The 27,868-nt window shown below is 42.4% G+C and overlaps 1 protein-coding gene and 1 long non-coding RNA gene across 2 annotated transcripts in view; one reads left to right on the top strand and one right to left on the bottom strand.

Moving 5' to 3' along the window:
• Positions 1-27,868, top strand: part of TENM3 (teneurin transmembrane protein 3) — a 2,657,329-nt gene that overhangs the window by 126,869 nt on the left and 2,502,592 nt on the right. The window lies entirely within an intron of this gene.
• Positions 1,370-20,480, bottom strand: LOC130357798 (uncharacterized). Its single transcript, XR_008889273.1, has 4 exons — positions 20,208-20,480; positions 18,125-18,228; positions 1,686-1,850; positions 1,370-1,491 (listed from the first exon to the last, which is right to left on the bottom strand). It is a non-coding gene; the product is annotated as an uncharacterized LOC130357798 (long non-coding RNA).

Raw genomic sequence — 27,868 nt, 5'->3', positions numbered from 1 at the left:
TTAGAAAAACCCTGGTAAACGGCCGTTAAAGAATCCCATTAAAGTCTATGGGATTTTTTTGATTATCCTTTATGACCCGTTATAGTCCGTCATGAATAACGGCCATTAGTTGTGACGAAAGAAATAACGGCACATGCACAAATTTTTCTTTAGTCACAAGAAACGGTTAAATTAACGGCCGTTATTTTTAACATTGAAGTCTATGGCTGACGGATGAGCCTTTATGTCATCTGTTTGCACACAGTTTATTATATCCGTTATTACTTCTGAGCATGCTCGGAAGAGGTAACATCAGCAGACTCCTGCAGTGTTGAGAGTGGACTACTACTCCCATCAATGAACAGACTTGTTTCTATGATGGGAGTAGTAATTCCCCAGCTGCAGGAGTCTGCAGACAGCTGGGGAGGCTAGATTAGTATTTGTACTACAAACCCCATCATGGAACAGAGTCTGTTCCATGATGGGGGTTGTAGTACAGGGGCTGAGGAATTGATCGCAATGGGGTTTCACTTCTGAGACCCGATGCAATCAAAAGTTATTAAGCAGGGGAGTGGGCGGCATGCTCCGCAAACCTGCGATGTATCAGTGTGTTTTAACTTTCATTTTTGAATCCCCCGTGGGAAGCCCTGAATGGCCGATCAGGGCTCTCAGCGAGAGATTGAAAAATGAACTTTGAAAGTAGCAGGGACCAAAGAGCACTGTGGGGGGCAAGATATATAGTGCTGCAGAGGGGGGCAGACATATAGCCTATATATCTAGCCCCCCCGCAGCCAGCACATTAAATATATACCCCCCTCCCGGCGCATTAAATATATACCCCCGCAGCGCATGTGTATGTGCCCTTGCAGCTCTTCTATATACACATGCCCCTACCGCCGTATGAATGAAAAGTCTTTCTATTAGCAGCGCATATTGCCGGCTCCCGGCACTATGCGCTGATAATAGAAATACCTTTCATTCATATGGCAGCAGAGGTATATGTATGTAGAAGCACTGATGGGGGGGGGGGGGGAGATAACGCTATATGTCTGCCCCCCACAGCTCTTCTATATACATATGCCCCTGCCGCCATATGAATGAAAAGTATTTCTGTTAGCAGCGAATAGAGTCGGCTCCTGGCACTATGCGCTACTAATAGAAATACCTTTCATTCATATGGCAGCAGAGGTATATGTATGTAGTAGAGCTGTGGGAGCTCTTGAATTTCAATATATATGTCTAAATAGCCCCTTAAACCTTGTAGAGTATTAATAAAGAGTTAGGTGGTATCCAAAGTAATTTGGACAAAATGGTGCACAAATCATTCAAATGAAAAAAAAAAACTTTTAAAGCTTTTAATGAAAAAAACTAACAAAAAAACAACTGTATCTAAATTAACACTTTCTCTGTGTGCTGTGTTGATGTTACCCTGTAGTTCACAGTAATTGCCAACTGGTTGTTAGATAATGCAATGGTGCATAAAGCCTTCTTCCTCTTCCCCCACAATTATACCTTGAAGGCAAAAAAAAAAAAAAAAAAAAACATTGTGAACTGTCCCTGAAAAAAATTTAATAAATCTGGATATAAAAAAAAATTCAATTAATTGAAAAACTCTCCCCAGCATTTTTACAGTATACTCCCACTTTATTTTTTTGTAAAATGCCTACTACCATTAGAAAGGTTGAATGGTGTATCTGCAATCTTACCATTGTCAATCTTCCTTCTCGTGTAATGTTCATAATGCACCAACGTCTGTAGTCCTCAGGGAATAAGTGTTCATTGCTTTGCCATTTGCTAGTATGAAGCTTGTTGGATACAGTTACTGACACATTAATAATGAATATGAGACTTCAGCATAGGAGAAATCACTGCTAACAGAAACAGAAGGCATAGGTCAGTATTGTGGCTCTGTAATCATGACTGGATCTCTAGGTCATTAGGCAGTGACCATTAAAAGCAAATATTAAAATGTATGGCACTTGTGTAAATGATTCTAGTGCAACCAGTTAATTGCAGCCAGAAGTGACTGTATGAAGGGAGTGAATAATTATGCATTCAAGTTTATAGTGCAGATTTGCCTGTCAGCCTTATACCACAAAGTCAAACACATAATTGAACACAATGTTATACTGTATTGTTCGGACCTTTGCTTTAAAATTATTATGGTTTAAAGACAAAGCGTTAGTATATATACCTATTGTTAACCTTTGTGTTTTTCTACTGAATTGGCCTTGTTAACTTTTGAAACATGTATTTATTCTCTGAACTGCTAGAAAGATTAGTGTCCAGAAGCCACTACTTTTGTATAAGTGCCCCTTTTCTATAAATGATGGGTGTGTTTCTCAGTCTATTTTATAATGGCTGTCAGAGGAATAACTGTCTTTCAATTGAGCCTGTTGACAACCATTGCATTTAACTTAAGAAAACAAAAATGTTCAACTGTAAAATATTCTGAGCAATTTTCACAATGTTTAAATGATAAATAAAGGGCATCTAGGAAATCTCATATGTGTTTTATCTCGGATGTACAGTGAAGAAAAGGGAAATTTAATTAAGTTTTCATTTTACCATTATAGTTTAACTTTTTATTTAAAGGGGACACATAATAACTATATTGGCATTTATTGAGTGTCTGGTTTAGAAAGCCAATTTAGAAAATTTGGACTTTAGAGAGAGTAGATATTGAGAGTATGTCAAGCTCTAAAGGATTCCGCATATCTGTGTATTGACTTTTAAGGGGTTGGCCACTTAACCATTTTAAAGCAAATCTGTCACCAGTAGCAAAACTGATGATAGCTCTAAATAGTCACTGAGAAGGGATGAGCACAAATATCTTTAATGCCTGGCAGCAGCTACTGATAGGCATGAGAGGTGAGCTTTTTACCTGGGGTCCCTAAATGTGAATAGTTTTCTAACTGGATACTAGAGCTGTCAATCATTGGCCAGAGGCAGAGCCAGGGATGCTACTATTACAGGGAGCCTGGGAGAAAAATCTACCTCTCATACCTATAAGCAGCTGTTGCTAGAACATTAAAACACTGTTTATTGGTCATGAAAAGTGCATGCTTAATAACAAGGGTATGCTCACTCTCCTCTACCCATTTGCTCTTGAACTTGCACATAGATTACAGCTGATTGCTGAATGTCCAAGTAATAAAACACAGTGATCAGCAAATCATTGTCCACAGCAGTCTCTTGTCTTCATCAGTAATAGGCTGAGCTGGCAGGTTCTGCTCAGAGCGCACCGTCTTGAAACCAGAAAGAAGACATACCATTAAGGGACTTGACAGCTGAACAGGATCTGTGGTGGACCAGGGTAGGTAAGTATTGATTGTTTCCCTTCTTAGCAGCCTATTATAATTTTTTTTTTTTTTTATAAAATTGTGGAATATCCTTTTAACAAAATAGTATTCAATGAGCTACACACAGACATAGAAAGGTCTTTGAACAAAATGTGTCAGTTTATTATGATCCTAATTAACCACTTATGGACCAAGGGTATACAGGTATACCCTGGCTCCCTGGTACTTAACCACTTAGGGACCACAAGCATACATGTATGCCCTGACACCCTGGTACTTAAGGACCAAGGGTGTACCTGTGGGAATATTGGTCCCCACCGCGTGCCATGTGGGGCCTGGACCGGGGTGACTGCTGTTATCTATCAGCAGGCATCCCATGCAAATGCCCAGGGGGGTCCCGAGACGCTCCCATGTTGGCGATCGCTGCAAATCGCCGGTGAATTCGGCGGCAGCAGAGGATGGCAATGCGGCTCCCTGGATCCTACAGAAGCCGGTGAGTTGCCTAGCAACATCTGGAGGGTTACAGTTTGGAGACCACTATACAGTGGTATCTAAACTGTAGCCCTCCAGATGTTACAGAACTACAACTCCCAGCATGACCAAACAGCTGTTTGCTCTTTGGGCATGCTGGGATTTGTAGTTTTGCAACATCTGGAGGGCCACAGTTTGGAGATCACTGTGCAGTGGTCTCTAAACTGTAGCCCTCTAGATGTTGCAAAACTGCAAATCCCAGCATGCCCAAACAACAAACAGCCCTTTGGCAATTAGTACATGTGGGAGTTGTAGTTTTGCAACAGCTGGAGGCACACTGGTTGGAAAATACTGAGTTAGGTAACAGAACCTAACTGAAGGTTTTCCAACCAGTGTGCCTCCAGCTGTTGCAAAACTACAACTCCCAGCATGCACAGTCTGTCAGTGCAGGGTTCATTCAGTACAGAGTACAAAAAAGATCCCCAAAATTTGTAATGCAATTTCATGGGTACGGAAATACCCCATATGTGGGTGTAAAATGCTCTGCGGATGCACAACAAGGCTCAGGAGTAAGAGCGCACTATGTACATTACTCCACAGCTGTTTGATGAATTTTCATTAAAGTTGGATGGAAAAATGAAACAAAATAATTTTTTTTACTAAAATGCTGGTGTTACCCTAAATTTTTCATTTTCACAAGGGAAATTAGGAAAAATGCCCCCATTCATTTGTAGCCCCATTTCTTCTGAGTAAGAACATACCCATATGTGGATGTAAAGTGTTCTGCGGGTGAACTACAATTGTCAGGACCCAGACTGGTAAGCAGGGAGGATACGGGTAGTGGATCCTCTGTGTCAGTGAGGCGATGATGTGGGCTGTACCGGAGGACTGGTTCTAAGGAGTTACTGGTTTTCACCAGAGCCCGCCGCAAAGCAGGATGGACTTGCTGCGGCGGTAGCTCCCAGGTCGTATCCCCTGATAGCGACTCAACCTCACTGGCAGCTGAGACTGGCGTGGTACACAAGGACAAGGCTAAGGCAAGGTCAGACATAGCAAAAGGTCAAGGCAGGCGGCAAAGGTTCGTAGTCAGGGGCAACGGCAAAGGGTCTGGATACACAGGCTAGGAATACACACAAAACGCTTTCTCAGGGCACTAGGGACACAAGATCCGGCAAGGACAGAAGGGGAAGTGGGCTTTTATGTGTTTTACACTGATTGGGCCAGGCACCAATTAGTGGTGCACTAGCCCTTTAATTGTAATAGAGCCGGCGCGCACGCGCCCTAGAGAGCGGGGCCGCGCGCGCCGGGATGGAACTGAAGGGGGACGAGGCAGGTAAGATGATTGGGATGCGACCTGCGGGCGGGCACGTCCCACCACGCGGATGGCATCCCTGCTGAGGACACTAGAGCAGCGCTCCCAGTCAGCATATCTGACCGGGCGCTGCACACAGAAGCACGTTGCGAGCGCTCCGGGGAGGAACAGGGACCCGGAGCGCTCGGCGTTACAACAATGCTCAGAAGAGAAGGAGCGCCATTGGGCTTTTGTTGAGAAAATGTGTCCAAAATTGAATACTTGTGTGTTTACAAAGCCCCCCTAGTGCCAGAACAATGGACCAACCCCCCCCCCCCCAACATGTGACCTACCCTATTTTGGAAACTACCCTATCTTGGGTGACAGGTGTGTAGAGGGTGTACATGGGTGACAGAGGGGTGCTGAGGGGTGTCACATGGTTGTAAAAGAGTGTACATGGGTAACAGGGGGCGTGGGGGTGACAGAGAGGTGTAAATGGGTGTAGAAGAGTGTACATGGGTGACAGAGGAGCATAGGGGGTGACAGAGGCATGTACATAGGTGTAGAAAGTGTACGTGGGTGACAGGGGGCATAGGGGGTGACAGAGGGTTGTACATGGTTGTAGAAGAGTGTATATGGGTGACAGGGGGTGTAGGGGGTGACAGAGGGGTGTACATGGGCAACAGGGGTGTACATTGTTGACAGAGGGGTGTTGAGGAGTGTACATGGGTGACAGATAAGTGTAAAACAGTGTACATGGGTGGCAGATGGGTGTAGAAGAGTGCACACGGGTGACAGGGGGAGCATAGGGGGTGAAAGAAGTGTGGACTGGAGTGACAAGGTGGTAAGGCACCCTCCTGCTGCGTCCCAGCTGATCTGGACATCACAATTTTATCGCGATGTCCCGATCAGCATTACTGAGCTGACGGGATACTTTTACTTTCACTTTTAGACACGACAATCAACTTTGATCACCGCGTCTAAAGAGTCAATGCCGGACATCTGCCTTAACGGCGATGTCTAGCTTTAGCCACGGGTCCTGGCAGCTGATAGCAGCTGGGACCGTACGGGTATGATGCGAGCTCAGCTCCTGAGCTCGCTTCATAACCCCCCCCATGCCGCAGTGCCGTAGAAACCCGCTGCTTTGCGGCAAGGGGTTAAATGGGAAAGGTGATTGAAACTTTTATTAGGGAAGGGATTAAGTCACATTTATTAACTTTCTTTTTCACTTTCTTATACTTATATAGCCCTGCATAGGGGACTATAACATTTTATTGTTATTGGAACATCATTGGTCCAGCCTGGATCTCAGGCATGGAGCAATCGATCGACGATCGGTCGCCAAGGAGGCATATAGGTAGCCTCCACACGTGTCCTCAGTGATCCCAATCAGCCCGGCGGAATTGTCGAGAAGCATTTTATTTTATTTTAGATGCAGCGATCAAAGTCTAAAGGGTTAATACCGGACATCACCGCGATCAGTGATGTCTGGTATTAGCCAAAGGTATTGCTAGGTGCCGGGACCGACCCATTATTACGCAGGGTCCGCATTTGACCCTGCGTTATATGACGGGAGTGGATGCAGTGCATACAGGTACGCCCTGCATCCTAAAGAGGTTAAAGGGGTACTCCGCTGAAAACATCTTATATGATGTTAGATCACAGGGTTTCTACCGCTTAGGACACCCGTGATCTTCACTGCGGCACCCTCGTCATTGTGTGCACAGAGCAAACTCCGTTCCGTGCCTAATGACTGGCGATGCAAGCCGCCATGCCCCCTTCATTCACGTCTGTAAGAAGAAACGTAACGACTATGTACTAGGTGTCAGGACCCCTCTTATAGACATGAATGCGGCGGGTCCCCCACGATCTAACATCTAATCCCCTATCCTTTGGGCATTAGATGTAAATATATTTTGCAATTAGATAACAATGTAAGAATGTAGTATTATTATTATTATTATTATTTGCTATAAAGCCATCTGTCATGTGGATGCTACACAATGGCCCTCATTTACTATTGCAAACCCGACATGTTTTGTCGGGTTCTGCGCCATGTTCTGGCGCATTGCACAATAAATTCTGTCTGCGCCAGAATTTGCACCAGAATTTGTGCCAGAATTGAAAAAAAAAAAGACTAACTTTCCATCTTACTAAGAAAACCTGAAAAATGGGTGTGACCATCAGGAAAAGGGGGCATGGTCACCAAAAAGGGCGTGTTCCCGACATTTTCACAAAAAGCTGAGGAAAACCAAACAGATCAGAGCATGTGTAAAAAAAAGAAAATGTAGGGAAAGGGGAAAATGTAGGGAAACCTTAGTAAATACAGTGGAAAAAAATTGAAGGGAATTAAAACCCACAAAGAAACCTACACTACACTCTTAGTAAATCAGGCCCAATGTGTTTTCTTAGATTCTGTAACACCTTTATCTGACAAGTAAGCATTGCCCACTCAGGTCAAGGAAACACAGTAGCAGAGTGTTAGGAGACATGCTGGCAGCGGACACACTCCTCCTCCACTGCCCGGCACTGCCTGTACTGCCCATGCTACGATGCTATCACATTCAGCCCTCCACTCCTCATCTTCCTCTTAGTCCCTGTGTGCTTCCTGCTTGCCGGTGCTCGAGTCCCCGCCTCCTAGGGCATGTGTGTCGGCTCTGTGAAATTTAAAGGGACAGTATGTAATTAATTGGTTCTTGCTGTCCCATGACCCTATAAATTCAAGCGCTTCCTTTTGACCCTTGCTGGATCTTTGTGCCTTATCAGCCTATTAGAAAGCGTTCAGTTTGTATCTTGCCTTGCCTTGTATCTTACATTGCTTCGTATCCTGACCTTGCTCCTGTTTCGCCTGCCCTCTAACCTCTTGCTACGTGACCTGACCTTGCTACTGTGCCACCTGCCCTGACCTGCTCCCTGTCCTGACTATGTGTTGCCTTATCCCTCCAGTACCACGTTTCACCTCGGCCGCCTGTGTGGACGATTTGTATCAGGGGTGCCGCCTGCCGCAGCAAGTCCATCCCGCTTCCACACAGGTACAGCGGATTCACTTCACCTCAGCCGTAACAGTAAGATCCAGCCATGGATCCCGCCAAGGTGCTGTTGCCTAGTGTAGAGGATGTCTCCTCAATTATGGCTCAGCCATTGCAACAGCTGGCTCAACAGGCTCAGCAACTGAATCAGCTGTCCACCATGATGCAGCAGATCCTCACTGTACAGCAGCAGCAGCAACAGCAGCAACCTGCTCCAGCGGCTTCTTCGGGGACAGCAACTTCCTGGCATCCCTCGGTCCCAAGCTTCGCCTGTCTCTGCCCACCAAGTATGAAGGGACTTCATACTTGCTCTATTTACGTGGAACTCATGTCTGATCATTTACAATCTGAACATGATAAAGTGGCTTTTGTGGTGAGCCTTCTTTCCGGTAAGGATCTGGCCTGGGCTACTCCTCTCGGGGACAAAGGTGATCCAGTGACAACCAATCTGCAAGCTTTCCTGTTGGAATTCCGCAGTGTCTTCGACGAGCCAGCACATTCTTCCTATGCAGAAACCGCGCTCCTGAATCTCCGTCAAGGGGATTCCTCCGTTGGTGACTTTAGCTTCTGAATTGGACTGGAATGATGCGGCCCTTTGCTGAGAGGCAAGATTAGCTCTATCAAGAATGTGAACCTGCCTATCCACGTCATCTTCCCCGTTTGGCTCCGGTGTTTCAGTGACCACCTCTGCCTACTTCTTTGCCTTCTTCAGAAGAGCATGCAAGTGGATCGAGCTCACCCGTCTCCACAAGAGAGGTCACGCCGTCAGGAAGAGAATCTGTGTCTGTACTGTGCCAGCCCAGAGCATTTTCGCAATATCTGCCCTCTTTGTCCTCAGCGACCAGGAAACGCACACACCTAGGGCATGTGGGATAGGTGTCCCTAGGTGTGAATAATCCCTCTCCTCGCTTATACATGCCTATCCGGCTCTTCTCCTCGCCTGGTTCCTCGTACCTTGTTTCTGATTTTGTGGACTCTGGTTCAGCAGGGAACTTTGTGGATGCCTCTCTGGTTCATAAATATCATCTTCCAGTCACACTGCTCGCAAGGCCTCTTTACATCTCTACTATCAATGGAGAGTGCCTGAATTCCACAGTAAAATTTATCACTGAACCTCTGAAGATGCAAGTGGGCGCTATGCACAAGGAGTGGATCAAGTTCTATGTGCTTCCTCACTGTTCTTCCTCGGCTCTCCTCGGTCTGCCGTGGCTGCAACACCACGCCCTGGTTCTTGATTGGAGCTCTGTAGAAGTCTCCCATTGGGGTCAGGATTGCCAGAACCGCTGTCTGGTGACGATTCAACTGAAGCATCCTATTCCTTGTCCCTCTCTGCCGGATCTGCCTGCCTCATATCAAGACTTCGCTAACGTATTTTGCTAAAAGCAAGCAGAGTCTTCCTTCTCATCAACCCTACAATTGTCCAATTGGTCTTCTGCCAGGTTCTTCGCCCCATGGGGGAAGAATCTATCCTTTGTCGGCTCCTGAAACACAGGCCATGACTGAATACATCAGTGAGATTCTACAGAAGGGCTTCATTCGGATGTCTACCTCTCCAGCCAAAACCGTTTTTTTCTTTGCAGAGAAAAAGGATGGTTCTCTCCATCCCTGCATTGATTACCAGGGACTTAATAAGATCACATCAAGAACCGGTACCCCCTTCAACTGGTCTCTGAACTATTTGATCGCCTACGAGAAGCCAAGATTTTCACCAAGTTGGACTTGCGAGGGGCGTATAACCTTATTAGAATCCGGGAAGGGGATGAGTGAAAGACGGCTTTAAATACCCATGATGGGCATTATGAGTACCTAGTGATGCCGTTTGGTCTCTGTAACGCCCCGGCTATTTTTCAAGAATTTGTCAATTACATTTTCCGAGATCTCCTTTACACTTCTTGCCCAACTTGAAAGCTCCCTGCACTCATGTGCGTCTGGTCCTGTGACGCCTATGTAGCAACCGCCTCTGTGCCAAGCTCAAAAAATTTCTCTTCGAGAAGTCCTCTCTGCCGTTCCTTGGCTACATTGTTTCTAACCAAGGCCTTCGAATGGATCCTGAGAAACTGTCTTTGGTCTTAACTTGGCCACGACCTACTGGTCTGCGGGCTATTCAATGCTTCCTAGGCTTTGCCAACTATTATTCATTCCGAAATTCTCCACCCTGGTAGCTCTGACTGGGACTCTTACTAAGAAAGGTGCCAATGACAAATCCTGGCGGCCTACAGCGGAAGAAGCTATTTTTCATTTGAAGTTTGCTCCTGCCTCCGCACCTGTTCTGGTGAGACCAGACCTGGATAAGCCGTTCTGCCTTGAAGTGGATACCTCTTCTGTAGAAGTCAGAGCAGACTTGACTCAGAAATTCTCCAAGGGCAAAACAGGGACTTGGGGCTTCTTCTTTAAAACATTTTCTCTTGCTGAGAGGAATTATACCATCGGTGATCGGGAACTTTGGCCATTAAGCTTTCTCTGGAAGAATGTTGTCACTTGTTAGAGGGAGCATCTCATCCTATCAATATCTATACAGACCATAAAAATCTTCTTTACCTACATTCCGCTCAACGTCTGAACCCCCAGAATGCCAGGTGGTCACTTTTCTTCTTCCGGTTTAATTTTCTCATTCATTTTCGACCTGCACACAAGAACGTCAGAGCTGATGCCCTCTCTCGAGCTTCTGATGTGGTGGGACAGGAACCTTTACCTCATCATATTATGCCTCCAGATCGTTTGGCTTCAGCAGCACTGGTTAATCTTCAGCAAGTTTCCCCTGAGAAGACTTTTGTACCAACTTGCCTTAGGAATAAGGTGCTTTACTGGGGACATTCTTCCTTATTGGCCGGTTACCCAGGAATTCGGAAGTCTACTCTGCTCCTTACCCGTCATTACTGGTGGACGGACCTGGAGCTTGATGTTGCTGACTTTGTCCGTTCCTGTGCAATTTGTGCTCGAGACAATGCTCCTCGTAGCAAACCGGCGGGTCTCTTACAGCCTTTACCTGTTCCTGAGTCTCCACCTGCTTCTTCTGGAGTACTAGCAGTTGATGTTTTGGTTTGGGACTTTCAATCTATTTGACAGGAAACTGGGCATTCTTTAGCTGTCGTCTCCTCCTGCATGAAGTCCCAGGCTGACAAGAAGAGGAAATCTCTACCAATTTTTTTCCCCTGGAGACAAGATTTGGCTCTCTGCGAAGTATGTCCATTTGAAGCAACCCAGTTACAAATTGGGTCCGCGGTTCTTGGGTCCTTTTAAAGTCCTACGCCGCATAAATCCGGTTGCATACAAGTTACATCTTCCTCCTTCTCTGCGCATCCCAAACTCCTTCCATGTCTCCCTCCTCAAACCGTTGGTCCTTAATCGCTTCCTACCCCTTTTACCAGGGCCTCTGATGTGTTTGGGTAAACCGTACTTCCTGGTTGATTGGAAGGGTTTTGGTCCTGAGGAGAGGTCCTGGGAACCTAAGGAAAACATTTTAGACTGGGATCTGGTGCTCAGGTTTCTCCGGCCTGAAAAGAGGGGGAGACCTAAGAGTGGGTACTGTTAGGAGTCACACCGCGGTCAGACATGCTGGCTGCGGACACACTCCTCCTCCACTGCCCGGCCCTGCACGTACTGCCCCTGCTGCGATGCGATCGCATTCAGCCCTCCACTCCTCCCCTTCCTCTTCGTCCCCGTTTGCTTCCTGCTTGCCGGTGCGCATGTCCCCGCCTCCTAGGGAATGCGCATGCCGGCTCTGTGAAATTTAAAGGGACAGTACATAATTTATTGGTTCGTGCTGTCCCATGACCCTGTAAGTACAAGCACTTCCTTTTGACCCTTGCCAGATCTTTGTGCCTTATCAGCCTAAGAGAATGCATTCAGTTTGTGTCTTGCCTTGCCGTGTATCTGACCTTTTTGCTATGGAACTTGATGAAGAATAACCAGTGCTGCTGAAACCAAACGATCTGGAGGCACAATATGACAAGGTAAAGGTTCCTGTCCCACCACATCAGAAGCTCGAGAGAGGTCATCAGCTCTGACGTTCTTGTGTGCAGGTCGAAAATGAATGAGAAAATTAAACCGGGAGAAGAAAAGTGACCACCTGGCCTTCCGGGGGTTCAGACGTTGAGCGGAATGTAGGTAAAGAAGATCTTTGTGCCTTATCAGCCTAAGAGAATGCATTCAGTTTGTGTCTTGCCTTGCCGTGTATCTGACCCTTTTGCTATGTATCCTGACCTTGCTCCTGTGCCATCTGCCCTCAAATCTCTTGCTAAGTGACCTGACTTTGCTACTGTGCCACCTGCCCGAACCTCCTGCCTGTCCTTACTACTTGTTGCCTTATCCTTCCAGCACCACATTTTACCTTGGCCGCCTATGTGGAAGAGTCGTATCAGGGATAGCGAAGTAAGTCCATCTCGCTTTGCGGGGGCTCTGGTGAAAACCAGCGGCACCTTAGACTCCGCTCCCTGGCTCAGCCCACGTTATCTTCCACACAGGTACAGCAGATCCACTTCACCTCAGCCATAACATAGAGCATTTATATATTACTTATGCAACCCCAACTAGGTGTAAAAAAAAACACATTTAGATACTAATATAGTTCTAAAGCTTTAATACTTTTACAGATTTGCAGTTGTTCTCAAACAGATATAACTTCGGTGTTATTAATACGTATAAATTTTAAAAGTTAACCAAGGTTACTTTGAGCTTGAAGATTAATACACCAATACAGTGATATAATACCTAGCATCGATAAAGTTTTAGTGTTATAATATTGCAATTTTTGCAATCTAAAAGCCTAATAATTCTACAAAAGTAATAACTATGTGTTTATACATGAAAAAAAGGAATAATAATGGGGAGAAAATCACATCATATCATATAGATTTTAAAGCCTATAATGTGTAGACTCTACTTTAGAAATTTTACATATATTTCCTTTTTTTGAGAATAAGGTTTGTATTTTACTTCAGAATTTTATAGCTGAGGAACAATTATGTAACAGAAATATGTGGGTAGATGTTTAATTCAAAATACATAACAGTTCTCAAATTAAGTCAGAATTCTAGTTCTTCTGCTATTTGTTTTCATTAAGTGGTATGGTATAGAAAAAAATGGTGAATGGCTCAACATCAGTGTTGTTGCCTTAAAGGGGTACTCCCGTGATTTTTTTTTTTTTTTTAAATCAACTGGTGCCAGAAAGTGAAACAGATTTGTAAATTACTTCTATTAAAAAATCTTAATCCTTCCTGTACTTATTAGCTGCTGAATACTACAGCGGAAATTCTTTTCTTTTTGAAACACAGAGCTGTCTGCTGACATCACGAGCACAGTGCTCTCTGCTGACATCTCTGTCCATTTTAGGAACTGTCCAGAACAGCATATATTTGCTATGGGGATTTCCCTTTACGCTGACAGTTCCTAAAATGGACAGAGATGCCAGCAGTGAGCACTGTGCTCATGATGTCAGCAGACAGCTCTGTGTTTCAAACGGAAAATAATTTCCACTGTAGTATTCAGCAGCTAAGAAGTACAGGAAGGATTCATATTTTTTAATAGAAGTAATTTACAAATCTGTTTAACTTTCTGGCACCAGTTAATTAAACCCTTTGGGGACGGAGCCCATTATGACCCTAAGGACGGGAGCATTTTTTGCACATCTGACCGCTGTCACTTTAAGCATTAATAACTCTGGGATGCTTTTACTTATAAATTTGATTCTGGGATAGTTTTTTCGTCACATATTCTACTTTATGGTAGTGGTAAATTTTTATCAATACTTGCATCATTTCTTGGTCAAAAATTCAAAAATTTGATGAAAAATTTGAAAATTTGCATTTTTCTAACTTTGAAGCTCTCTGCTTGTAAGGAAAATAGACATTCCAAATAAATTATACATTGATTCACACATACAATATGTCTACTTTATATTTGCATCATAAAGTTGACATGTTTTTTTTACTTTTGGAAGACATCAGAGGGCTTCAATTTTCAGCAGCAATTTTCCAATTTTTCACAAAATTTTCAAAATTTTAATTTTTCAGGGACCAGTTCAGTTTTGAAGGGGATTTGAAAGGCCTTCAAATGAAAAATACCCCACAAATGACCCAATTATAAAAACTGCACCCCTCAAAGTATCCAAAATGACATTCAGTAAGTTTGTTTACCCTTTAGGTGTTTTACAGGAATAGCAGCAAAGTGAAGGAGAAAATTCAAAATCTTCATTTTTTACACTCGTAGGTTCTTGTAGACCCAGTTTTTTTATTTTTACAAGTGGTAATAGGAGAAAAAGCCCCCCAAAATTTGTAACCCAATTTCTCTCGAGTAAGGAAATACCTCATATGTGTATGTCAAGTGTTCGGCGGGCGCAGTAGAAGGCTCAGAAGGAAAGGAGCAACAATGGGATTTTGGAGAGTGAATTTTGCTGAAATGGTTTTTGGGGGGCATGTCACATTTAGGAAGCCCCTATGGTGCCAGAACAGCAGAAAACCCCACATGGCATACCATTTTGGAAACTGCAACCCTCAAGGCACGTAACAAGGGGTCCGGTGAGCCTTAACACCACGCAGGTGTTTGACGACTTTTTGTTAAAATCGGATGTGTAAATGAAAAAAAAATTCACTAAAGTGCAGTTTTTTCACCAAATTTACCATTTTTACAAAGGGTTATGGGAGAGAATGCCACCCAAGATTTGTAACCCCATCTCTTCTGAGTATGGAAATACCCCATGTTAGGACGTAAAATGCTCTGCGGGCGAACTACAATGCTCAGAAGAGGAGGAGCACCATTGAGCTTTTTAAAAGAGAATTTGTTTGAAATGGTAGTCAGGGGCCATGTGCGTGTACAAAGCCCCCTGTGGTGCCAGAACAGTGGACCCCCCCACATGTGACCCCATTTTGGAAACTACACCCCTCACAGAATTTAATAAGTGGTGCAGTGAGTATTTACACCCCACTGGCGTTTGACAGATCTTTGGAACAGTGGACTGTGCAAATGAAAATAAAATTTTTCATTTTCACGGACCACTGTACCAAAAATCTGTCAGACACCTGTGGGGCATAAATTCTCACTGTACCCCTTAATACACTACATGAGGGGTGTAGTTTCCAAAATGGGGTCACATGTGGGGGGGGGTCCATTGTTCTGGCGCTATGGGGGCTTTGTAAACTCATGTGGCCTTCAATTCGGGAAACATTTTTTATACAAAATCCCAATGGCGCTCCTTCTCTTCTGAGCATTGCAGTGCGACCGCCGAGCACTTTGCATCCACATATGGGGTATGTTCTTACTTAGAAGAAATAGGGTTACAAATTTTGGGGGGCTTTTTTCCTATTTTCCCTTGTGAAAATGAAAAATTTAGGGCAACACCAGCATTTTAGTGAAAACATTTTTTTTCCAATTTCCCATCCAAATTTAATATCACTATATATAATATCACTATATCCCTTGTTACGTTCCGTGGGGGGTGTAGTTTCCAAAATGGGGTCACATGTGGGTATTTATGTTTTTGCGTTTATGTCAGACCCACTGTAAAATCAGCCACCCCTGTGCAAATCACCAATTTAGGCCTCAAATGTACATGGTGCGCTCTCACTCCTGAGCCTTGTTGTGCATCCGCAGATCATTTTACGCCTACATATGGGGTATTTCCATACTCAGGAGAAATTGCATTACTAATTTTGGGGGGCTTTTTTTCCTTTTACTGCTTGTGAAAATAAAAAGTATTGGGCAACACCAGCATGTTAGTGTAAACATTTTTTTTTTACACTAACAGGCTGGTGTAGTCCCCAACTTTTCCTTTTCATAAGGGGTAAAAGGAGAAAAAGCCCCCCAAAATTGGTAGTGCAATTTCTCCCAATTACGGAAATACCCCTTATGTGGCCCTAAACTGTTTCCTTGAAATACAACAGGGCTCCAAAGTGAGAGAGCGCCATGCGCATTTGAGGGCTGCATTAGGAATTGCATAGGGGTGGACATAGGGCTATTCTATGCCAGTGATTCCCAAACAGGGTGCCTCCAGCTGTTGCTTAACTCCTAGCATGCCTGGACAGTCAGTGGCTGTCTAGAAATGCTGGGAGTTGTTGTTTTGCAACAGCTGGAGGCTCCGTTTTGGAAACACTGCTGTACAATACATTTTTCATTTTTATTGGAGGGACAGTGTAAGGGGGTGTATACAGTAGAAGCTGTGAATGAATGCTCAGCTCACCTCCTTTGTCCAGCAGTGCACGGACTGGTGCGGACACCAGGGGGTGTATATGTAGTGTTTTACCCTTTATTATGTGTTAGTGTAGTGTTAGTGTCCGCCATTAACTCCTAGGATGCATCTAAAGTGAAATTGAAAGCTTCCCCGCAGCTCAGCTCAATGTCCCGATCAGCTAGGACGCATAAGGAGGGTTCTGTACCTGCCTCCTTGGCATCCAATTGCCGGATGACTGCTCTGTGCCTGAGATCCAGGCAGAAGCAGTCAAGCGGCGATAACACTGATCAATGCTATAGCATAGAATTGATCAGTTCCTGCAATCAGTATAATGCATTTTATAGCCCCCTATGCAAAAAAAAAGTTAATAAAGATGATTTAACCCCTCCCCTAATAAAGGTTTGAATCACCCCCCTTTTCCCATAAAAAAAACTGTGTAAATAAAAATAAACATATGTAGTATTGCTGCGTGCGTAAATGTCCGAACTATAAAAATATACCATTTAATAAACCACATGGTCATTGACATACACGCAAAAATTCCAAAGTCAGAAATAGCATAATTTTAGTAACTTTTTATACCATAAAAAAATGAATAAAAAGTGATCAGATTTGGTACTGATAAAACTTCATATCATGATGCAAAAGATGAGCCCTCAGACCGCTCCGTATGTGGAAAATAAAAAAAGTTATAGGGGGACAGAAGATGACAATTTAATCATATTAATTTCCGTGCATGATTTTTTCCAGCAGTAACACAAAATCAAACCTATATAAGTAGTGTATCATTTTAATGGTATGGACCTACAGAATAAAAATCAGGTGTCATTTTTACTGAAAAATGTACTGTGTAGAAACGGAACCCCCAAAAGTTTTTCTTCAATTTTGTTGCACAAATATATATTTTTTTGTTTTACCGTAGATTTTTGCGTAAAATGACTGATGTCATTACAAAGTAGAATTGTTGGCACAAGAAATAGGCAATCATATGGATTTGTAGGTGCAAAATTGAAAGGGTTATGATTTTTAAATGGGAATAAGGGAAAAACGAAAGTGCAAGAACGTAAAAATGCTATGTCCTTAAGGGGTTAAAGGCAATGAACCACTGAAAGACATTGCATTTTTCTGTTCTTGCACTTTCATTTTTTCCTCCTTCCCATTTAAAAATCATAACCCTTTCAATTTTGCTCCTAGAAATCCATATGATGGCTTATTTCTTGTGCCACCGATTCTACTTTGTAATGACATCAGTCATTTTACCCAAAAATCTACAGCGAAACAAAAAAAAAAAAAATATTTGTGCAACAAAATTGAAGAAAACATTTTGTAATCTTGATTTGTACTTATTATGGTACAAAAGATAATTAATCCATTGGTATTTATCAAAGAAAAAAAAAGATAATCAGACAGGCAATTCTTTAAAAATGCTTCTTATCAGCCTTTTTTCCTATCCTGAAGTAAGTACTAAGTTGATTTATGACCAAATCAAAGTTAATTGATCTGCTCATAAATAGGCTTAGAAAATGGCTTTAAAAAGTTACTGTCATTAGAAATACTCATGACATGTTGTCCAGGTTTAGACCCATTGTGATTGTAAGATATAACCCGGAAATGCGTGGCACCACTCTTCACTCCCTGGCCACGGGTCCCTCTGACTCCTTAAACTAAAGCAGTAAATGAGTGGGACTTGAGTGACAGCCAAGTGAGGCTCATGCTGCCATGCAATTCACCAACCTATAACTAGAGGTAACAGCGGGTCTCAGGGCTGAGAACAGATGCAATCTAAACTTTTAGTGGCTTATTTTCTCATATAGTGTATTACAAAGCCAGACAAAAATTATGTATAAGGCATAATTAAAAAAAAAAAAAAAAAATTGTGGTGCAATACCTTTTTTTGTCTCAGTACATCATGGGTCAGAAAGGTGTTCAACCCCTTTTCTTTTTCATTAACTTCAGTAATTTTTCTTGTTAAACAAAAGTGCCAAGGAATCTCTTAATAGATATAAAAGGGAATGTTTTGAATTAAAATTATAAAAATCAAGACAAGGATATACAGAGAAACTAACTCCAGTTTTATTATCCTGTACATGGTACAGAAACACTTTAGAAATACATTGCTGAAACTGAGAACTGTACATGAAAGTTCCATTTCCCAACACTTTCCACAATATGTGAGTATGTCATATAATTTTTCTTTCTACATTCCCACATATAACATGACCTTCTAATGAATAGCATTTAATGTTTTAACTATATTTTACATATACTAAAATAACCTACTGATATTTTATATTTTCTCATTTTAAAATATGTTGTGTAGTGTTGTGGCAATCCACAAAATTGATACTGTAAATATTCTAAAAGCTCTTTAATGGGTTATTTCCATCTAAAACATTGCATTACATATCAAGAGAATATGCCTTAATGTCTGAAAAATGGTCACACCTATGACATCTAAACCTATGTTTAAAAGTAAGATTCCCTGATTCTGTCCTGTCTGGAGTTGGTGGTGAGATGTAACCAAAATGTCAGACACTTATTGGGCTGTTTCATGCTATTTTTATCATTCAGAATACCCTTTAATGATAAAATATGGATTCTGCCCACTGGACAAGAACTATATATGAGTATAGCAAGAGCAAGCAGGAAATACCCCCTCTATTATATGTAGCATGTAAGCAAACATGGTCAATATTGCAGTATGAAATAGTGTTCAAGTCTCTTTAGGAAAAGGGAAATTTGTAAGTCCATTGGGAGACTAAGACCCCACATGTTCTTCAGTGAAGCACTGCTTCCTTAGGAATGCAATGGCACACCAATATCATGCGGACACAAATCAATGCATGGAGGCATTATTTTGCCCACACGTGATGATTGCCATACTGCACTTGCACCCCCCTCCCATCTCAAATGTTATACTTCCCTGGTGACAGGAAGATAGCAGTGAAGTGCTGAAGAGTGAAGAAAGATAATACCTTTGCTGTATAGAGCTGCAGATTTCAGCAGATAGGTGCTGGTGGGACAAAATATAAACCAACCTTTAGTTTTGTTGATCGCTGTTTGTAAAGTTATAAAAGTGCCTGTTTTGTTAGCAGCTGAAGAGTTAAATAGGTGGTACTGAGCTGTTGCCGCTACTTCCTTACTCCTCACCCAATCTGCTTTAGGGTAGGGTCACACGTCGTAAACGCCGTAAAATACGCAGCAGATTCACTGGTGACCGGACCCATAGTGTGCCTTCAGCTGTCGCCCCACCTTGCTCCACCCCCTGGGCTGCTCGCATCGGCAATCAGACACGCTTAGCAGTCACACATAATCCTTCAAATTGCAGTGTACTCAGACATAGTGGCTGTTCATTGCGAGTGCACTCGGGACTCGCAGGCCCCTGTGTGGCTGCTTGGAGCGGAGGATTGCCCCTGTAAGCAGGCCACGGGGCGGAGGCACACTATGAGTCGGGTCACTGGCAGATCCGCAGTGTAAAATATGTGTGACCCTACCATTAAAGAGAAACTGACAGCCTGTTCACCCACATTATACTGAATATACTGGGTCAAACAGGTTGTACTGATCCTTTGTCGCAGACTTTAGGGCAATTGTTGGACTTGTACGCTGTTACTTTACTTTATACTTGCCTTGACTGGAGACTTAGACTAGACTGGATTGAAGACTTAGACTAGACTGGATTAAAGACTTAGAATGACTGAAGACTTTAGACTGGATTTTGACTTGACTGACTAATTAATGGTTACTGCCAACTTCAGACTCTAGACTTGGCTCCACCTGGCAGGGTTATAATTTAATTATGCACCACTGAGATTGTAATTGGGCATTCTATGGCCACAGGAAAAGTCCCTCTTCCCCACCTATGTTTCCTTGGGTATTGTCGAGACACCACTGCCTGAAGAGCATCAACAGAGGAACCCCAGACATTAGTCCATCACAGGGATAGGTGCAGCCCAAAAGACAAACTGTACCTTCAATCAAAAGCTATGCTATTTGTCCCTAAAATTCTGCTTGAGTTGTGGTGCTATCTCGGCAGCTGGATCTGACAGAGACTTCAACGTGTTCTGGATCAACAGTGTTGTTGTTTGGGGCCTATCCTCATTTACGGTATGAGAACAGAGTGTGGAAATACAAACTCCTCAGTGAGGTAAGAGAAGAGGGACACAGGAGCTGTTGCATCTTTACTGATCAGAGCCAGACTCTACACTGAGTGTTAGGATTTCTTTACTATCCCAGAGGGAAGGGGGGTGCAAAAAGGATGGCTTCTCTGATTGGCTGCAGGGAACTTGTGACTAACTGGCAGTTGGGATTTATTTTTCTATACCAGAGGGATAGGATGACAACAAGGATGACTTCCCTGATTGGTTGCAGGAGACATGTGGATTTTCAGCAGTGTTTACAGTTGAAAACAGTTATCCCTTGCACAGCAGTTAAAGTGACAGTATGCTGATAACATTGAAAAACACAGAACTACATTAGGACTCAGACCTATAATGGAGAGAGGCACCTTGGGGGACTCCAACCACCCAAAGTTCAGGTAGCAAAGGTGTTACTTCTCTTGGACACGGAAAATGGACCAAATAAGAGATAACATGCAGTTAGCGGCAGTTGTATGGTCAAAAATATCTTGCTTGATGTCATAGGTTAGAGGAGAATGGACAGATTGGTTTGAGGTGATAGAAAGGCAACAATAACTTAAATAACTACTCATTACAACCATGGTATGCAGAATACCACCTCGGAATGCACAACACCTCCAGCAGATGGGCTTCAGCAACATAAGATTATACCAGGTGCCACTCCTGTCAGCTAAGATGAGGAAATTTCACATGGCAGCTTTAGTAATTCAGATGTCGGGGTGTAATGTCCATTTATTTGTGTTTGCATTTTTCTGTTTAGGTGTGTATTCACACACTAGTTTGTTCAGAGCAGTTGGCTAGTCCACCTGGATAGGGAATGGTTAATGCTCTGGACAAATGGTAACTAGGATGTGTCTATTTTAAGCCAGACTTCTCTGCAGTCTGGGCTGGTTATTGAGTTAAAGGGGTACTCTGGTGCTTACACATCTTATCCCCTATCCTAAGAATAGGGGATAAGATGCCTGATCGCGGGAGTCCCGAAGCTGGGGACGCCCGCGATCATGCACTCGGCACCCCGTTTGTAATCAGTCCCCGGAGCGTGTTCGCTCTGGGTCTGATTAAGGTCATCTTGGTGATTCAGGCATCTTATCCCCTATCCTTTGGATAGGGGATAAGATGTGTAAGCACCGGAGTACCCCTTTAAATACTACTCAAGTCTGCTTGCTTGAGCATGAACCTTGTATTTATCTTGCCATTTTATCTGGGTTTTTAGCCATGGCTATATAGCATGCTACTTGTATTTTAGTCTGTGTTACATTAGTCAGTTTTAGTATTATGTCTGTTCAGCTTTGTCTGTGTTCACACTGTGTCTGAGTCTAGTTTATGTGCCCTGTATATTTATATATTGTTTGGTTTTCTGGAGTCTTTTCAGACTTATCCGGTTCTAGTTTGTTAGTTCACTATATTCTGTTCTGTTTGTGAGTTCTTCCTGTTAGTATTTGTATTTTGTCTGACATATCTGGATTGTTTAGTAGTTTTCCATTTCTGGCCTGCGACCAACTATGTTTATTATTTGTTTTTACGCCACTGCACTTTAGCGCAGGAAGGGGCCAGCTCCCAGTTGTCGACTCACCATTTAGGGTGAGTAGGCAAGTAGGCAGGGAGAGATGTTTTAGGGTTAGTTTAGGTCTCAGTCTCCCTGTCCCCTGGTCAGTCCCTGACGAAATAACCAGCCAAATCCACTTGCTCTGGTGCCGATTTCCATATACCTGATTTCGTTTTCAAGTGGACCAGATGTAAATGACCTCTTTGGCATGTCTGCTGCAGTATGGCGTTCCTCCGTTCCTGAGCCAAGCATCTGTGTCCAGGTGGCAAAATTTTGCATTTTTCTAACTTTGAAGCTCTCTACTTGTAAGGAAAATGGATATTCCAAATAAATTTATTTTTTCTTCACAAATACAATATGTCCACTTTATGTTGGCATCATAAAATGGACATAATTTTACTTAAAAAAAAAAAATTAGAGGGCTTCAAAGTAGAGCAGCAATTTTCAAAAATTTCATGAAAATTGCAAAATCTGAAGGGACAGATGTCACAGAACTACAACTCCTAGCATGCCTGTGCAGTCTGGGCATGCTGAGAGTTGTAGTTTGGCAACATCTTGAGGGCTAACGTTTGGGCACCACTGTAACAGTGGTCTCCAAACTGTGACCCTCCAGATGTTGCAAAACTACAACTCCCAGCATGCCCAGACAGCCTTTGGCTGTCTGGGCATGCTGGAACTTGTAGTTCGGCCTTCGTAGTGGTTGCCACAGTAAAGATCGCTTTACTTTCACTTTCATTTCCCCCTCCCCACCGTCGTTTCCCTACCTGAGCTGGGAGCTCTGCAGTCTCCACGATGATCTTCGGTCCCCGCGCCATCTTCAGGTAAAGTACCGGTCTTCATCTTCTCCCCCCCCCCATTCTGCCCGACATCCAGGGGTGCTCAGAACGGGGGGTTTCCATGGCAACCCCCTGTCCTGCGCTGCCATTGGTCAGAACTCAGTTCTGACTAATGGCAGGGGATAGGAGGAGATCGCAGCACTGCGACCTTGCTCCTATTCTGCAGGATGATCGGGACTGTCACTGACAACTCCGATCATCCCTATTTTCTGGGTGATCGGGTCACCAGAGACCCGATCAGCCCGGAATAGCAGAAAATTGCATGTCTGAATTGACATGCGATTTTCTGCGATCACCGACAGGGGGGGGGTATCAGGACCCCCCTCGGCGATGTGCCGGGATGCCTGCTGAATGATTCCAGCAGGCATCCCGGTCCGGTCCCCAACTGGCTAGCAGCTGGGTCCGGAATTCCCACGGGCGTATGCATACGCCCTATGTCCTTAAGGACTTGGGATGCAGGGCGTATGCATACGCCCCACGTCCTGAACAGGTTAAGCCAGAATTCTCTGCAGTCTGGGCTGGTTATTGAGTTCAATACTACAAGTCTGCTTGAGCATACACCTTGTATTTATCTTGCCATTTTATCTGGATTTTTTGCCATGGTTATATAGCATGCTCCTTGTATTTTAGACTGTGTTTCTTTAGTCGGTTTTAGTATTATGTCTGTTCAGCTTTGTCGGTGTTCACACTGTGTCTGAGTCTAGTTTGTGTGCCCTGTATATTTATATCTTGATTGGTTTTCTGGAGTCTATTAATACTTATCCGGTTCTAGTTTGTTAATTCGCTATATTGTGTTCTGTTTGTGAGTTCTGCCTGTTAGTATTTGTACACTCTCTGATATATCTGGATTGTCTACTAGTTTTCCGTTTCTGGCCTGTGACGACTATGTTTATTATTTGTTTTTATGCCACTGCACTTTAGAGCAGGAAGGGACCGTCTCCCAGTTGTCCCCACCCTTTAGGGTGAGTGGGCAAGTAGGCAGGGAGAGAAGTTTTAGGGTCAGTTTATTTCTCACTCTCCCTGTCCCCTGGTCGGTCCCTGACACAGGGTTGCAATTTGGCATAAGCCACATAAAAGCATGTATCCATCCTGCCTTGTATCAACAGTTCAGTCTGACGGTGAAATGTCATGGGGAACATTTTCTTGGCACACTTTGGGCTTCCTTGATACTGTTCTCTGGTATGGTCCAGGCCACCAGAGCAGAAGTTTATAGCCTCACTGTGATTGTGTCAGCCGTCTTTACCATATATCCTCATGTGCCTTTGTTTTCCTACAAATCCCAGCCTCAATTGCAGATATTCAAGCCTCCATGGCTTATTTATATTTAATATGTATTATTGAGACTTTGCCTATTCATTCACATATGTTGTTTTCTTCCATATATTGCTGCATTGTACATTATGTTTTATGTGTAAATATTTGATATATTGTATCTTTGTGTAGAGCATCTACTTCCTATCTGGCACCATCTTGTTGCCCATATAAAGTATGTTGTGACTACATGTTGTAATTACTGCCGTCTGAGGAAGAGGGAGGCTACCCTCAAACACCTAATTGGTTTATATTATAATAATTTTTTGTTGTCCCTGCTTCCGAGACCCCAGGGCTGCATAAGTTTCTTTCCATTTGGTACTCCTGTAGTTTTGGGGTGATGGGTGCATATACCATCTATATCAGATGAGTGGCCATCTCGGAGAGGTATTTATTTGCATTAGTGGACCCTTATACCAGCAAGCATGATAAAGGCTAACATCTAGCTGAAATGTTGCACTTTGGTAACCAATAAACAGCAGTTCTCTTGCATTCTTCGTGCTGTAGTCTTAGACTTGTTTTGAATGTAGTTTGTATACATCACATATGGTTTATTCAGTTCCTCAGCACTATAAAAAACCTGCTTAGGCAAACTGTTCAAAGTTTATATAGAAAAAAAGAATGATTCAAAAACTATTGCATACCTAAGAATCCTCAACATCACTGACTGGTTTTCCATCCATCAAAGCAAATCTATAATGGATTGTATACAGAACACAATGGATTTACATGTGTTGAAGATAATGATCTGTGCTCGGAATCACTAATTCTATTTATTCATGTTATTGTAAGTGATTTTCAGGACAAGTACTCATGTTGACACATTTTGCCAACAATTGATCCCTTTTCCCTTTCTTCCTTTGTTGTGTTCCGTTTTGTGCCCAGTGAATGTCCTCTGGTGCAGTAATAATCTCTAGTTAAATCCTAATTGCTCTATTGACAGCACTACTGTACATTTCTGACACATCATTATTCACAGTTAACCACTTGACCTGAAATAAATGTTAAGGCAATTACCAACAAGAGCTTTTTTTTATGAGAAATGAAGCAAAGTTTAGAGACAATCAAAATGCAAAGCTGATCCTCATAGCAATTGGGAAAAAAATGGCAAATCCAATCAACTCCCTTTTATTAGCCAAGTAAATGCCAGTAGATATTATCTGGTAATTTACCCTTATTAGATAGAATATAAAGCCTCTAATTGTTTATTGTTCTAGAATACATTCCAGAGCCAAATCTGCAGTTGAATTAGTCTTTATGTGTTTCATCTATTTTGTCACATTGAAATATTAGAATAGTTTAGCACTAGCCATGTGTCGCCCTTTGTGCTGCACTTTTGTATGTTTTACATTTTAATATTGCATTGGAGGTTGATACACATAATAAAGTAAAATGCATTCTGCAGTCAGGAACTTTTTAAATTACATTAGATTTATCCACTGTACAATATTTGTACTGATAGACGGTAGCAAAGCTATCTGTATGAAGGAGCTATCAGCTTAGGTATTAAAAAAAAGGCAGTAACAAGATTGGACATAAAAAGATGAATTTCTGCCATAATAAAAATAGATACGTTCATCACAATCCATTTTATAGACCAGTTGGTAATTTGATTTGTTTCCATCTTGTTATGGATGAGCTGTAAACTGAGGTATCAGATTCTTTTTTCAAATCTGAAATTCACTTACCTTGATTCTAGAGTTCTGGATTTCCCCCCCAATGATTAAAGGGGTTATCCATACATCTTATATATCAACTGGCTTCAGAAAGTTAAACAGATTAGTAAATTACTTCTATTAAACAATCTTAATCTTTTCAGTACTCATGAGCTGCTGAAGTTGAGTTTTCTTTTCTAAGTGCTCTCTGATGAAACCTGTCTCGGGAACTGTTCAGAGTGGAAGCAAATCCCCACAGCAAACCTCTTCTATTCTGTGCAGTTCCCAAGACAGACAGAGATTTCAGCAGATAACTCAACTTCAGCAGCTGATAATTATTGGAAGGATTAAGATTTTTTAATAGAAGTAATTTACAAATCTGTTTAACTTTCCGGAGACAGTTGAGATTTTATATATATATATGTATATATATATATATATATATATATATATATATATATATATATATATATATAGATAGATAGATAAGTTTTTTTCCTGGAATACCAATGTCAATTATCTGTCAACAAAGAGATAATTGTGCAGCCATTGGCCACCACATGTAAATATATTTTAAGCTCCCATACAACCCCTTTAACTATAAGTGGCTCTAAAAAGACAGTTTTCTTCCTTATGGAGGAGAAACAATTTACATGATATTTCTGAGAGACAGAGCATGTTAGAGTTCCTGCAAGAAATATAGTACCTTTAGCATCTTGGTTTAATAAAAGACATTTTAACACATGAGGTTTTCAGAATACTTTCTTTGCAATCTATTCTGCCTTAGCTATGAAGCGACACACCATTCCAACTGCTGGTGGAATATTCCAAGGATCCATTGCATACCACAGAGTCACCCTTAGTGGTGATAGGAGAGGCACTGACAGATTAATGATATGTGCATGGGGGCATCCTGTGGCCCAATGGCAGATGGCAGGGCTTTCAATTGGCATTTTTCAACAGCATAATGCTCATCCACACATAGAAAGGAATTTCCAGGAATATCTTCACCAGATTACAACATACTTTTGGCCTGATCACTAGATTTGTTGACAATTTAGTATCTATGGGACCAGCTGATGACGTCATCTCTGGTAACTTATAAGTGTACAGGATATATAGTCTAGCTCCAACATCTGTCAGTCCAACAGAGTTCTAGAGCCTCCTTTCAATTGTACAGTTTCCCCTAACAAACTTTCATGTTAACTTACATATATCATTGTTAGTTTCATTAAATTAATCCAATCAACTTTTTAGCATTATAGTACTTTTATGTGCATGACAAAGAGAGCATGTTTTTTCAATCAGATAATTTCTTTCATTTTTAAAAAGGCCTCTGAAAAATTAAAGAAGCAATCTGATTGGTTGCTATGGGCAAATCAGCAATTTTTCCTCTGGACAGGTTTTGATAAATCTCCCCCCATCATGTTGGAGGGCCGACCAGATGGTCAGCAGTCTCAATTCTCATTGTTTGTAACTTATACCATGCAAAATACAATATGACATGTTACATAGTATATTGCTCAGCAGTAAGTCATTGTTAATACTGTAATGTGACCCACTAACTTTCAATCAGAAGTAAGTTGTCCTTCCTATGGAACAGTCGTGTTTTGGTTATCCCTAAAAGACATACAACATGTGTATGCTACTGCTTTAAAAATCAAAGGAGTCCTAAAGGTCTTTAAAAATAGATATGGCTATGTAAAAACAAAAATAAATCTATAATCACCTTTCCTGAGCACCTGCAATGCTGTTACTCCCGATTACTGCGCAACACTGCTACATCTTAGTTGCTAGGAAAGCATTGGCCCAGATTTACAAATCTGCCTGAAACCAAAACTATCTGATTTTGTTCACAGCAACCAATCACAGCTCAATTCATGTTTTAAAAGAACTTGTTAAGATGGGAAAGCTGAGTTATGATTGGTTGAGAAAAAGCTAACAGTTCTGGTTTCAGGAAGATTGGTAGATTTGGGCCATTGTCTATGCAGGAACTGTCCCACTCTGCTCTGCATTAGGAAGTGATTGGCTGGATGGACATTTCTTGCAGGAATAACTGTAAAAGTGATTAGAAAGTTACATATACGCGTATAACTACACATCACGGCGCAGAAAATGAGATTTTTTTTAAAGCATTACAATAAT

The sequence above is a fragment of the Hyla sarda genome, chromosome 1 (genome assembly GCF_029499605.1).
Source record: "Hyla sarda isolate aHylSar1 chromosome 1, aHylSar1.hap1, whole genome shotgun sequence".
In the NCBI taxonomy this organism is placed as follows: domain Eukaryota; kingdom Metazoa; phylum Chordata; class Amphibia; order Anura; family Hylidae; genus Hyla; species Hyla sarda.
The sequence above is the reverse complement of the archived record's forward strand: the minus strand, read 5'-3'. Positions and strand labels throughout refer to the sequence as shown.